Genomic DNA, 15,917 nt, shown 5'->3' with positions numbered 1-15,917 from the left:
GACCACACTGACAGTTACAAAGAATAGACATATGTCATCAAACATACCTATGTAAGTAATACAAGTAGTCAAATAACCCCCAGTTTAAGAAAAAAAACCAAAGATCTCAGATCATTTGGAAGACAGCTCCAGTCACGTGCCCTATACCCAATAAATTACTACGTTTCCATGTCAAAAGAATCCAAACCACTTTCACAGCATAGATCTGCCATCTTCTAATATTTAAATGTGCTGCATCAGTTAGCTACTTTGACAGCTGCTGTCAAATGGTAAGTCTATTAGGTCAGTACATGATTTGGCTGCTGGGAAGGTAATATACTATGCCAGGTGGGTAGTGTCCCGTATGGGTAGTGGGTATGTTTCGAGGAGGAAGTGTGACAAATGGTATACTGCAAAATAAATGGGGTATTGTGCCAGTAGGTAGAGTGTCAGATGGGACAGGATACCAGGAGGTTGGGTGCCAGGTGGGCAGGTGCCAGGGTGCAAGATAGCAAGGTGATTAGGTTCATGTTACAATAGATTGAGTCTGGAATGGAGAAAGGTGGGACAGGTCTCTCTGGGTGAAGTGAATTGGGCCGAGAACAGAGAAAAGGGACTGCTCCTGGGGAAGAGAGAAACAGGTTTGGAATGAGGGAAAGGTGTCATCTGGTCTGGATTGGGTAAACAGGTGTGATGATTGGAGCAGGTGGTGAGCACTTTCAAGATGGAGACTGGGTCAGGAGCATGGAAAAAGTGGATGTTATGTCCAGAGTCGGGGAGAAAGGGTGTTGGGTCCTGGGGATGGGGTTGGAGGTGGGATTTCAGGTGAGGGACTGTGGTGTATAAATGGTAAGGGGGAGATATATCTGGGAAATTTGGGAGGTAAGTATGGGGTCAGTTGAACAGTTATTCAGGAGCTAAACCATTGCAACTGGAGTGTAACTGGAATAATGACTGTCAGACCTTTGGAAAATCCAAAATGTTTTTGTGTTATTACACACATCTGTTCAGAATTGCACACCCTGAATTATTGCAATAAACCATTGCAATATAATGGAATCTGAATGGAAACTGAACTTTTGAATGGCCACTTTAGTGAGGTTCTGCTTGTCTCAGCTAATTATTTGATTGAAGTTTGTCTTCATGATGCAGTGTCAGGGTTTTTGACTGCATTGAATAGTTTTGACATAACTTCCTAAAATACAGAATAAAGACACATTTGCAGATCCACATGGCTGAACAGCAATTAACTGCAGGAAGAAAGTGCTATATGCTAAGATAACAACAATAAGGAATTGCACTGATCTTGTCAATGGAACTGTAGAAAGATATATGATTGTTTGTTTGTTAGAATGCATCGTGTTAATTGATTTACACATAAGGAAGGTGTTCCTTTATTAGTTTTCCCTATTGTAGACCAAGTGGTAGAGACTGATTCCTCTGATTATTCAACAATTATCAACCACAATTGGCCAACATGGTAGACTAATTAGTATATTTAGATCACATGGAATTGACTTACTGGTGTGAGGCCTGCCCTGGCCGACCTATTGTCTCCGTCTGCTCCTGCCCCACCAAACTCATCTCCACCTATCTGGACTCCATTTTCTCAACTTTGGTCCAGGAACTCCCTACCTATGTCCATGGCACCACCCAGAACTCCTCCAGAACTTCTAATTCCATGGTCGCCAACACCTCATTTTCACCATGGACATCCAGTCCCTATACACCTGCATTCTTCATGCAGATGGCATCAAGGCCCTCCGCTTCTTGCGTTCCCGCAGGCCCGACCAGTCCCCCTCCACTGACACCCTCATCCGCCTAGCCGAACTCGTCCCCACACTCAACAACTTCTCTTTCGATTCCTCCCACTTCCAACAGACTAAGGGGGTGGCCATGGGTACCCGCATGGGCCCACGCTATGCCTGCCTCTTTGTAGGTTACATGGAACAGTCCCTCTTCCGCATCTACACAGGCCCCAAACCCCACCTCTTCCTCCGTTACATTGATGACTGTATCGGCGCCGCCTCTTGCTCCCTAGAGGAGCTCGAACAGTTCATCCACTTCACCAACACCTTCCAGCCCAACCTCAAGATCACCTGGGCCATCTCCAACACATCCCTCACCTTCCTGGGCCTCTCAGTCTCCATCTCAGGCAACCAGCTAGAAACTGATGTCCATTTCAAGCCCACCGACTCCCACAGCTACCTAGAATACACCTCCTCCCACCGACCTTCCTGCAAAAAATTCCATCCCCATTCCCAATTCGTCCGCCTCCACCACATCTGCTCCCAGGATGAGGCATTCCACTCCCGCACATCCCAGATGTCCGTGTTCTTCAAGGACTGCAACTTCCCCCCGGCAGTGGTCGAGAATGCCTTTGACCGTGTCTCCCACATTTCCCGCAACACATCCCTCACACCCTGCCCCGCAATAACCACCCTAAGAGAATTCCCCTCATCCTCACATACCACCCCACTAACCTCCGGATACAACGCATCATCCTCCGACACTTCCGCCATCTACAATCCGACCCCGCCACCCAAAACATTTTTCCATCCCCACATTTGTCTGCCTTCTGGAGAGACCACTCTCTCTGTGGCTCTTTGTCCGTTCCACACTCCCCTCCAACCCCACCACACCCGGCACCTTCCCCTACAACCGCAGGAAATGCTACACTTGCCCCCACACCTCCCCCTCACCCCCATCCCAGGCCCCAAGATGACTTTCCATATTAAGCAGATGTTCACCTGCATATCTGCCAATGTGGTATACTGTATCCACTGTACCTATTATGGCTTCCCCTACATTGGGGAAACCAAGTGGAGGCTTGGGGACCGCTTTGCAGAACATCTCCGTTCTGTTTGCAATAAACAACTGCACCTCCCAGTCGCGAACCATTTCAACTCCCCCTCTTATTCGTTTGACGACATGTCCACCCTGAGCCTCCTGCAGTGCCACAATAATGCCACCCGAAGGTTGCAGGAACAGCAACTCATATTCCACTTGGGAGCCCTGCAGCCCAATGGTATCAATGTGGACTTCACAAGCTTCAAAATCTCCCCTCCCCCCACTGCATCCGAAAACCAGCCCAGCTCATCCCCTCCCCCCACTGCATCACAAAGCCAGCCCAACTCGACCCCGCCTCCCTAACCTGTTCTTCCTCTCACCCATCCCTTCCTTCCACCACAGAAATGCTGCCAACATCATCAAAGACCCACTGCACTCTGGTATTAATCTCCCACAACCTCTACCATCAGGCAGAAGAAGACCTATCCCTTCTTCTCACCTCAAGCCGCACCTCCAATTCCCACTTACTAACCTCATCCCGCCTCCTTGACCTGTTCATCCTGCATGGACTGACCTATCCCCTCCCTATCTCCCCACCTATACTCTCCACTCCACCCATCTTCTCCTCGATCCATCTTCGGTCAGCCTCCCCCCTCTCCCTATTTATTTCAGAACCCTCTCCCCATCCTTTTCCCTGATGTAGGGCCTTGGCCCGAAACGTCAGCTTTTGTGCTCCTGAGATGCTGCTTGGCCTGCTGTGTTCATCCAGCTCCACACTTTGTTATCTTGGATTCTCCAGCATCTGCAGTTCCCGTTATCTCCAATCATAGAGGGCGCTTTTTTTGGACTAGAGGTCTACAATTGATTGATGGATTGATTTATTGTCATTTGTACCAAAGAACAGTGAAAAGTTTTATTTACGAACATTACAGGCAGATCATAGTAAGCAAAGGGTATACAGATCAAAAAGACTTAGAGGCAGAGATCATTGGAGCTGCTGATGCTGGAGAATCTGAGATAACAAGGTGCAGAGCTGGATGAACACAGCAGGCCAGGCAGCATCAGAGGAGCAGGAAAGCTGACATTTCGGGTCTGGACCCTTCTTCAGAATTTTTTTTCTGCTCATGCATGTGTTCAGGCTTCTGTACCTTCTGCCTGATGGTAGAGGTTGTGGGAGATCAATACCAGAGTGTGGTGGGTCTTTGATGATGTTGGTAGCCTTTCTGTGTCAGCGAGACATTTAAATGAAGTCTGTGGATAGAGGTTGTCTTCTGTAATGGCCTGGGCTGTGCATATCACCTTCTGTAGTTTCTTATGGCCCTGGGCAGAGCAGTTGCCATACCAGGCCATTAAGCACCTGGACAGTATGATTTCAATGGTGTATCTGTAGAAGTTGGTGAGGATCCTTACAGAAATGCCAAATTTCCTGAGCCACCTGAGGAAGAAGGGGTGTTGTTGTGCTTTCTTAACTGTTGCATCTATGTAGGAAGTCCATGAAGGATTGTTGGTTATCGTCACTCCGAGGAACTTGATGCTCTCCATGTGCTCAATCCCAATTACATTGATGTAGATGGAAGCGTGTTCTCCTCCTTTCTTTCTGAAGTCAATGATCACTTCTTTCATTTTGCCAGCATTGAAAGGGGTGTTGTTTTCATTGTGGCATGTTACCAAACGCTCTACAAGCGGTGTTCCACGGTGATCGGTGCTTGATGCACTTTTGTTAGTCATTTAGATAAGATTATCAAAGGTGTGGTTAGTTAGTTTATGAATGACACCAAGATTGGTGGTGTAGTGGGCAGTGAAGGAGTTCATCTAAGAGCAGTGAAATAAAAAACCTTAAAGCAACAACTTTGCACTTAAGTAGATCACTGATGGCTGAGATGTTTTTTGACTGTCTAATAAAGGTTTACTATCTAACTATCTAATGACAGAAGGTTTTGGTGCTGGATTGCTGCATTGTGGACTTTTGACACTGAAATCTGATTAGTCTGAAATGTACATTGGATCGTGCTCAGATAGTAAGAATGGGAACAGGGTTAAAGGATTTTTGTTTGCTTCAAATTTCTCATATTTGATTGCTTTAACCAGAGTTTAAAACCACCAGCAGTAAATGTGTACTGCCAGGAGGACATCACAATTTAGACTGTCAAAAAGATCATCAAGGATTTGAACAAACTTGGAATTTGGACGAAGGGTTTCAGATGGGAAAGCCAAAAAGTAGAATCAATCACAGGTAAGGACAGGCAAGTGGAGATTATCTCTGAAAAACATCAAGCAACAATTTTTCACAGCAGACTACAGAAGGTATTGTATCTCCTCCCAAGACAAGAGAGTTGGTCAAGAGTCAACACAACTGTCATTGTTTGTGACAAAGTTACAAGGATTGTTCTTTAATATTCATGATTGGATTTTCACTTTCTCTGTAGCTTTCGTTGCATAAAAGAATGTGACAGATTCTAGGCACTGTCAGAGGAATCTTGAGAACTGGACAGCCATCTCAGAGATGGTTTCTTTCATAAACACTGTGACAGGAGTCTTGAAAAAATATCTCATTGTCACACATACAGGTACAAAAGGAAAACTGCAGAGGTCAGACGAAAGACCATTAAAACTCTCCTTGTAAGACATCATAGATGGGTCTTTTCCCAGAGTTTCTTTCATATCTTGTAAGGAGTAGAATCTCTGTCTGCCTTCAGAGTGTATATGCCACCTATGAAATGGAGTTAGGACTTAGAATCTCTATTTCGGAATTCCCCACTGTCTTGGTTTATGTAGGAACTGAGCGTAGCATGCTGAGTAAGCTGATGCAGTAAACCTACTGAGGACAAAAAGGTAGTCCCCATCTGTGAGGGTTTGGACATTTGAAGCATTGTTTCAATTTTTAAAGAAAAATGGAATATACTTTTTACACTAGGGTCTGGAGAAATGGCTGGAGTCTGTAGGGGCTAGTTTGGAGAAGGGGTCTGAGCAATAACATTTTTAATTGCAAACACCAGTTACTTCTACTCAGAGTCAGTTAGTTCTCAGTGGTAGATTAGACATAAGATGATACATTAGGATTACCAAGGGGACGCAGCTGCCAAAAGCTGAAAATCCTACCACCTAGAAGGGCAAGGGCAACAGCCAAATTGGATCTCCTAAATTCTTTACAAGTCACAAATGATCCTGATTAAAGATATTGCAGCATAGAAATTCCTTAACTACTTGCTAAAAACACTCCCGGTATACTTTCATGAAGTGAAGTGCAGCATTTTGAAGGGAAATTTGGAATGGGTAATAAGTGGGCACTAATAAGTTAATATGGATAGTACGTGCTGCACATATCAGATAACTGAAGAAGAAAGTGGGTTAATAATTATACAAATGTCACCTCACAGCTTTCAAATGTAGTGTTGATTACTTCTGTTGAGAAGGTTACAAGCAGCAGCAGAAAGACATCCAACATGAAATCCACTGTAAATGGAAACAGAACACATATTGTCCCAGAAATTCTGCATGCATGATGGAACTCCTTGGAGGCTGCAATACAAGGGCTTTGTGGGAATTGCTTAGACAGCTTAAACTCTCAAGAAGCAATGTCCCTTCTCCAAGAATCCTTTGAAAAATTCTCTTGACTCCTCTTCTCAACCCTGCATCAGGTATGGAGAGGCAGAAGAATACCTGACCCTTGACTGTAACCTTTACAAATGGTTTCCCCTCTCACTCCCAATTTTCCATTTGGGCGGTGGACTGCATTGGAATTCAGTCGTGGCAAGCTTTAGCGATTTGAGGGTCCTGCTGCTTTCCAAGGCAGTCTGAGCAGTAAGCCTGTTTTGGGACTTCATCACTAGTCTAAACAATTAAAATAAACGAATACACCATAAAACATGCCACATGCCCTCAGCCCTCACATTCCCTCCACTCCAAATCCCTTCCCGCACATTGTCCAAGCTGTATCAACATCAACACGTCACCCTATGCCCCACCAGCCATAACCCATGATCTTTCATATCATGTACGCCACCTTATGTCCCACTACTCTATGACCCCTCCTATGCCTTATGTTAACTACCTGCGAATTTAAGCCAAGCCTTAATTTCACCCACTACCCTTTCTTCCTTTACCTTCCATACCAACTATCCTAATATGCATGTGTATTCATGCAGAGAGGAGGAAAAAGTAATGTATTGAAAGCACAGTTTATTGAGAAAAACACTGCCATTAATTAATCTTGACAGTTCTCAACAGGTATGACAGTTCTTGACAGGTTTTCTTCTTCTTTGACATTTGAACAGTTCCTAGGGCACCTTATATCCACAAACTTCTCTACAGCTAGAACTCACAAAGGATGCCTGATCCTCCCCATTCCCCCAACAAGGGTGCTGGACCTCGATGACAGATAACTTAGCCCGAAAGGTTACTTGATTCCCAAAGCTATCCTTCGGCTACGTCCACAGGGGTACCTTGCCTCTCTAAAAGCTTACCTTAGTGATCCAAATTAATCTATTCTGTTCAGATCTGTTAAGAGACTATAAGTTGCAGGACCAGGCCATTCAGCACATTAAGTCTGCTCCACTATTCAATCTGATTAGGGCTGAATGGCTAATACTTATCTCCACTTTCCTGCCTTTTCCCCATGACCCTTGATTCCCTTACTGATTAAAAATATGTCCATCTCAGCCTTGAGTATACTTAACGACTCAGTCTCCTCAGCCTTTGCAGTAAAGAATACCACAGATTTACTGCCCTTTGAGAGAAGAAATTCCTCCTCATCTTGTCTTAAGTGTGTAACCTGTTATTTTGAGATTATGCACTCTCCTCTTTGACTCTCACAAGAAGGGAAACAACCCCTCCCCACTTACCCCATCAAGTCCCCGAAGAATCTTATACGTTTCAATACTGTCATCTCTCACTGCTTCAAACTTGAATGAGTACAAGTCCGACCTACTCAACCTCTCCTGACAAGATAATCCTTCCATACCTGGCATCAGCCCAGTGAACCCTCTCTGGACTGCCACCAATGTCGCTGTACCTTTTCTTTGATAAAGGTGTATCAAACTGTTAATAGTGTCGATTTTTGATATTACCCAGTGTCTTGTATATTTTTGTTCCCTTTGAAATAAAGGCCAACATTCCATTTGCCTTCCCTATTACCCTGTGAACTTGATTGCCAGCTTGGAAGATTGGACTTGCAAGACGAGGTCTAATGTTAACCCTCCTGCTCCCTGATTTAGAGATGTCAAACCCCTATATCAGCAAAGGTAGCTGGTGATTTATTGGGCAGCAATGTTTTGGCATTCCAACACAATATGCTATTTGAGTTACTGTTGATAATGAAAGTTGGTTTTAACATCACCTGCAATTGTAGGAAACTATGTTGCCTGCCTGGTCTGGTGTGACAAAGGAAACCACTTCCTGATCTCATTAGAAGAGTCTCTTATAGTTAACAACATGTTGTTTGTTGCATGTTAGACATGAGCTACAGGTTGCATTGATATGGTAGACATGATGACAGACATTTTGAGGAGGACAACATGTTAGATCCCATGTTTTCTAAACCTTAGCTCTTCTGCCCACTAGTCCATATGAGGTTCCTCCTTTACCGTTCCATATGCGACATCTTCTTCAAGTTTTTTCTTCCATTTTTGAAGGTGTAATTGATTTAATCTCTTTTGTGTCTCTGGCCATGTTTTTGACAGCACCAATTCAAGTGATTTGGAACATTCACTATTCTCTCAGAACATACTTTCTTTGGGCTTGCAAGACTGATAGTTTACTGGTGAAAGACTGTTGTCTTTGATACCAGTTTTAAAATTCATGCACAGGATGAGGACATCACTGGCTCGGCAGCATTTATTGCCCATCCCTAATTGCCCAGAGAGCAGTTAAGAGTTAACCATACTGCTGTGGGTCTGAGTCACAATATAGGTCAGACCAGGTAAGGATGGCAGTTTCCTTTCCTAAAGGACATCAGTGAATCAGATGTTTTTTTCTGACAATCAACAATAGATTCATGGTCATCAATAGACTCTTAATTCCATATATTCCAGACAGTCTGTCAGATGTAGGTCACATTAAACTGGGGGAATTTTAATCACTTGATTTCATTTTTATGAGGACATCTGTTGAAGCCAGCAATGTTTTCTTTACAGAATCCTGCATCTCTGAAACTATGAATGTCCAAAGTTTCAAAACATTGCAGGGAAGAAGTAACTTCTTTGCATTCACTGCATCTTCAACCTGTATCATCAGAGTTTTATTCTCAATCTGCATGTAGAATTTCAAACTGTTATATATTCTTCCCATTGGAAGAATGTGGGAGAGAGTATATGTGTGGCGGAAGGATGTTTGATTATATTGGTTGCTTTCCCGAGGCAGCAGAAAGTATAGATGAAGTTATAGGATCGAAGGCTGGTTTGCATAATGGACTGGGCTGTGTTCACAACTCTCTCTTGTTTCTTTATGTCTTGGGTAGAGAAATTGCAATACTATGTTGTGACGTATCCAGATAAGATGTTTTCTATGGTGCGTCTACATAAATTGGTAAGAGTCTGTATGGAAATGCTGAATTTCTTCAGCCTCCTGAAGAAGTCGAGGCATTGCTGTGCTTTCTTGACCATCTCGTGGACATGGGTAGACCAGGACAGATTGTTGGTGATCGCCACTCCCAGGAAGCTGACACCCCCTACCATCTCCACCTCAGCATCACTGATGCAGACAGGGGTGTGACTTCCACTCCACTTCCTGAAGTCAATGACCTGCTGTTTCATTTTACTGACATTGATGCAGATATTGCTGTCTATACCTCATGCTGTTAAGCATTCAATCTTTTTACTGTATACCATCTTGTCATTGTTTGAGAACCAACCTATATTAGACGTGTCACCAGCAAACTTGTAAACATGGACCCCCTACCTCTCCTTGTTCCCCTTTCCTCTATCATGGTGATTATCTCTTCTGCATTCCACTTTACTCCCTCAATTCCATATGATCCTTCCAGTGACTTTGACAATCATTAAGTTCCATTCTGTCCCAATCCTTTCTATGTAGCCCCCCTTTTTCTGAATCTTTTGAATTAAATACATTTTTTGTGTTGAGCCTGCTTTTGAGTTGAGCCTTACAGCCCAACATTGTAAGCATTTAACTACACTTAGCAAAATGACATATCACTGAGACTCTACATGACCTGGCCAACCCAGTCAGGCTTCACCTCTTACACTAAATGTTTGCACAAAGAAACAGCTTGGTTCGGAAGGAAACAAGTTGATGAAGATGTTTTTACTCACTGGAGGTGGGATGAAGAAGTCTACCTCACCAGCTATGTGCCACAGATGTATCATACTGGACACTAATTTCTAATTCTGCATACAAAAATTTGTACCTGTCAATGTAATTCCAGTGAGAGGAGTATTAGTGAGTAGTCATGACTGGATAATGAAGGTTAGGAAAGCTGAAAAGATCAGAGAACTCAGCATCAAAACTTTAACCTGTTGTTGGGAAACTGAATTTTTGTCTTTTGTCAAGTAATTTAGCTGCACACCCTTCTGAAATCTCCATTTGGGCCTGGACTAGGGTTTCTAATTCTCTTTCTTTGTGAGTGATAACTGTGCAGGCGACTGATCTGAGTGCCTGTTACATCAATGTTTCCAGGCTGCAACTTTGCTCTATATTTTACTGTTCTTCCCCTGGTAAATAGCACAATGGGCCTGTCCTTCAATCAACTGTATTACAACTGAATTGTAAAGTTACATAGCACATAACAGATGGTGGCTGTTTGGACACTTTTGTTCTAATCGAACACCGGAATCAATGCTTGAACATATCAATGGTGTGCCCCATATTAATTCCGGTTAAGATATATGGCTTACTGAATTTCTGCTTTACAACTGTTCTGGAATTTCTCATGGGAGTTTCAACCTTGGCTGCAGAGGATGTCCGTTTGCTTATTGGCCATCTGCTCTGTCTGTGTAAACAGTTAATGCACGTACTACAGATTACTATGTAATTGAGACATTGTGGGCATTTACGTGCACTCCACTGTTTGTGTAGTCAGTCACCTTTTGAACATTAATTGAACAGAAACTCTTTCTGTTCATGTATGCTGTAAGATTGACGTAATACTCAGATACGATGGTCACCTCTGGCAACTTCACCACCAATGAAATTTCTTTGCCCTGCTCCTTTGAAGCTACTTTTTCACAAGGATTGTGAACAAAATGACATCCCTATAAAATATAACTTCTATCCTCAATGTGATATTTACCAGGCTTGTCAATTGCCAGATCTGGTGGATGCCATTGGTGCTGGCTTGAAAGGATTAGGTATTGTCCAATGTTAATACTGCAGCAGCCCTTTGCATCGTTGGGAAGACAATTTCATTTTGCAAAGTTTACACAGTCAACATCAATCCAGAGCTGGTGACATATTGTAATATTAGTTACTTGCGAACCAGGGTCAGCAAGGACAGGTTTTCTGAGGTAGTTAATATCGAGTGCCAAGGTTTATTCATGTGCACTTTATGCATACTTAACGCTTGGCTATTGAAACTGCATTCTCAGAGTTCAGATTTTCCAATCCATATGATCTCATCAGTTTGCTAATTTTAGGAGAGCTAATTATGGACAAAATCAGGCACTCTCTAGTTAGCTGTTAGAGTATGTGTCACATATTTTATTTCTTTTACGTGTAAAATATTTGACATTGCGACAAAAGTTTGGAGCTGCCATTTTAAAAGTGATAACTGAAGATTCTGTAGTGACTAAATATTGAGTATATTGTAACTTAGTATTTATTCTGACCGTTTAAAGACTGCATTTCAGATTGTTAGCCTTATAATGTTGAGAAGGTCACCTTTGATATTTCATGATTCATGAGGCTTCAATTGATTACATATGGGCTAAAAGGTCTTCCTTCTGTTCTTTCTGAGTTAGTGCAGATCAAAGAACAAAGAACAAAGAAAATTACAGCACAGGAACAGGCCCTTTGGCCCACCAAGCCTGCGCCGATTGAGATCATCTGTCTAAACCTGTCATCTATTTTCTAAGGGTCTGTATCTCTTTGCTCCCTGCCCACCCATGTACCTGTCCAAATACATCTTAGAAGACACTATTGTGTCCGTGTCTACCACCTCCGCTGGCAACGTGTTCCAGGCACCCACCACCCTCTGTGTAAAGAACTTTCCACGCATATCTCCCTTAAACTTTCCTCCTCACACTTTGAACTCATGACCCCTAGTAATTGAGTCGCCCACTCTGGGAAAAACCTTCTTGCTATCCACCCTGTCTATACCTCTCATGATTTTGTAAACCTCAATCAGGTTCCCCCTCAATCTCCGTCTTGCCAATGAAAATAATCCTAACCTACTCAACCTCTCTTCATAGCTAGTGCCCTTCATACCAGGCAACATCCTGATGAGCTTCCTCTGCACCCTTTCCAAAGCATCCACATCTTTTTGGTAATGTGCCGACCAGAACTGTACACAGTACTCTAAATGTGGCTGAAGCAACGCCCTATACCACTGTAACATGACCTGCCAACTCTTGTACTCAATACCCCGTCTGACGAAGGAAAGCATGCAGTATGCCCTCTTGACCACTCTTTGACCTGCGTTGCCACCTTCAGGGAACAATGGACCTCAATGCCCAAATCTCTCTGTACATCAATTTTCCCCAGGACTTTTCCATTTACTGTATAGTTCACTCTTGAATAAGATCTTCCAAAATGCATCACCTCGCATTTGCCTGGATTGAACTCCATCTGCCATTGATCTGCCCAACTCTCCAATCTATCTATATTCTGCTGTAATCTCTGACAGTCCCCTTCACTATCTGCTACTCCACCAATCTTTGTGTAGTTGGTGGAGTAGATTGGAGTACATTATTGCTGTCACTTGTTCAGTGTTGAGTTTTCAACAAGTCACAGCCTAAGCATTTTTTTTTGCTTTGTAAATAGGCTGTCTAAAATTCTTTGTAGTTTAATAACCTGCTCCATGGAAATCACTTGATTGAAATGCAGCAGTCTGAGTGAACCAATGATTTTTTAAATGATCAATAAAATAGAACAAGTTGACTGAATTTGGATCAGAATGCCTGACAGTTCTTTAAATTTATTACAGCAGCATTGATTCTATAGATAATTTTCCTCAAAAAAATCTTGTGGTCATTTCAATTGATTCATCATTACAACTTATTTAATAATTTACTTAGTCTGTCAGAATAGAAGCTCATAAGGAAAGCCACTGAATCCAATAATGTTAAAAATGTATTATCAGGAGAATTGTTTTAATTTCCTAGAACTCTGAGATTGTTGTGCAACAAAAAACTTGGGAAATATAAAAGAATATCTTCCAAATGTTTCTGCTCATGTATGACAACAATTTGTAAGGCATGTGCTGGGCTACAGTCCAAAGTATCAACAGAGTTTTCACAACAGCTGGAGCAAGGCTTCAAGATTTCTACAGACTGCTGGATTATAATGCAAATTATTCCAGGGTTCTATTATTTCTGTTGTTGAGTACTAAATGCGGCTGTCTTCTGGACTCATCAATAAAGACGGGAGGGAATGTTTCTGGTCTCCAATCAACTGACTCAAGGCATTGTTTTGGCTCTTCAAAGCAGATACGGTTGATTGGTAAATTATGAGAGTCACAACAGTTGTCTGGGTAGTTCTCACTGACATGTAATGTTGAGCGGCGAGAGATAGTAGGAACGGGAGATGCTGGAGCATCTGAGATAACACACTGTAGAGCTGGATGAACACAACAGGCCAAGCAGCATCAGAGGAGCAGGAAAGGCTGATGTTTTGGGCCTAGACCCTTCATTAGAAATGGGGGAGGGGAGGGGGTTCTGAAATAAATAGGGAGACAGGGGGAGATGGATAGAAGATGGATAGAGGAGAAGATAGGTGGAGAGGAGACAGACAGGTCAAAGAGACTGGGATGGAGCCTCTAAAGGAGAGTGTAGGTTGGTAGTTAGGGAGGGGATAGGTCAGTCCAGTGAGGATGGACAGGTCGAGGGGGCGGGATGAGGCTAGTAGATAGGAGATGGGGGTGGGTCCTGAGGTGGGAGTAGTCGATAGGTGGGAGGAAGGACAGGTTAGGGAGGCAGGGACAAGCTGGGCTGGTTTTGGGATCTCCCCTTGGTCCAGGAACACCCCAACTACGTCTGTGACACTGCCAATGCCCTCCATGCCCTCTAAAACTTCCAATTCATGGTCCCCAGCACCTCATCTTTACCAGTCCCCATACACCTGCATTCCCCATGCAGATGGACTAAAGACCCTCCGCTTCTTGCTGTCCTGCAGGCCCGACCAGTTCCCCCTCCACTGACACCCTCATCTGCCTAGCCGAACTCTTCCTCAACCTCAACAACTTCTCTTTCAATTCCTCCCATGTCCTACAGACAAAGGGGGTGGCCATGGGTATCCGCATGGGCCCAAGCTATGCCTGTCTCTTTGTAGGTTACATGGAACAATCCCTTTTCCACACCTACACAGGCCCCAAACCCTACCTCTTCCTCCGCTACATTGATCACTGAATCGGCGCCGCCTCATGCTCCCACGAGGAGCTTGAACAGTTCATCCACTTCACAAACACCTTCCATCCCAACCTTAAGTTCACCTGGACCATCTCTGACACCTCTCTCTCCTTCCTGGACTCCTCTGTTTCCACCTCTGGCAACCACCTACAAACCGATATCGATTTCAAGCCTACTGACTCCCACAGCTACCTAGAACACACCTCCTTTCACTCACCTTCCTGCAAAAATGCCATCCCTTCTTCCCAATTCCTTTGCCTCCGCCGCATCTGCTCCCGAGGTGAGGCATTCCACTCCCAGACATTTCAGATGCCCTTGTTTATCAAGGACCTCAACTTCCCCACCATAGTGGTCAAAAACGCTCTCGACCGTGTCGCTTACATTTTCCCCAACTCATCCCTCACACCTCCTCCCCGCAACAACAACCAAAACAGAATCCCCCTCGTCCTCACGTACCACCCCACCAACCTCTGGATCCAAAGCATGATCCTCTGACACTTTCGCCATCTGCAATCTGACCCCACCACCAAAGACATTTTTCCATCCCCACACTTATCTGCTTTGTGGAGGGGCCACTCTCTCCGGGACTCCCTTGTCCGCTCCACACTCCCCTCCACCCCCCACCACACCCAGCACTTTTCCCTGCAACTGCAGGAAGTGCTACACCTGCCTCTACACCTCCTCCCTCACCCCTATCCCAGGCCTCAATAAGACTTTCCACATCAAGCTGATGTTCATCTGCACATCTCCCAATGTGATATACTGTATATGCTGTTCCCATTGTGGCCTCCTCTACATTGGGGAAACCAAGCGGAGGCTTGGGGACCGCTTTGCAGAACACCTACGCTCAGTTTGCACTAAACAACTGCACCTCCCAGTCGCGGACTACTTCAGCTCCCCCTCCCATTCTTCAGATGGCATGTCCATCCTGCGCCTCCTGCAGTGCCACAACGATGCCACCTGATGCAGGAACAGCAACTCATATTCCGCTTGGGAACCCTGCAGCCCAATGGTATCAATGTGGATTTCACAAGCTTCAAAATCTCCTCTCCTACTACCGCATCCCAAAGCCAGCCAAGCTCGTCCCCGCCTCCCTAGCCTGTCCTTCGTCCCACCTATCCTCTCTTCCCACCTCAAGTCCCACCCCCATCTCCTACCTACTAGCCTCATCCCGCTCCCTTGACCTGTCCATCTTCCCTGGACTGACCTATCCCCTCCGTAACTCCCCACCTACACTCACCTTTACTGGCTCCATCTCCGCCTCTTTGACCTGTCATTCTCCTCTCCACCCATTTTCTCCCTTATCCATCTTCTATCCACCTCCCCCTCTCTCCTTATTTATTTCAGAACCCCCTACCCCTCCCCATTTCTGAAGAAGGGTCTAGGCCCAAAAAGTCAGCCTTCCTGCTCCTCTGATGCTGCTTGGCCTGCTGAGTTCATCCAGCTCCACACCTTGTTATCTCTGTCATGTTGAGTGCCCTGAAATACTGAACACTGATGGAATGTTTATCCTTATGTTGGTTAGATGAGCTAGCTTGCCAAGTCACAAGTGTAGACAATGGTTCCTTCGCTTTTCAGAACCCTTTAACCTCTTTGTGAAACAGGGCTGTCGAAACAAAATAATGAGTAGCCCAC

This window comes from Stegostoma tigrinum, chromosome 2, assembly GCF_030684315.1.
Source record: "Stegostoma tigrinum isolate sSteTig4 chromosome 2, sSteTig4.hap1, whole genome shotgun sequence".
NCBI lineage: Eukaryota > Metazoa > Chordata > Chondrichthyes > Orectolobiformes > Stegostomatidae > Stegostoma > Stegostoma tigrinum.
This window is presented reverse-complemented; position numbering follows the sequence as displayed.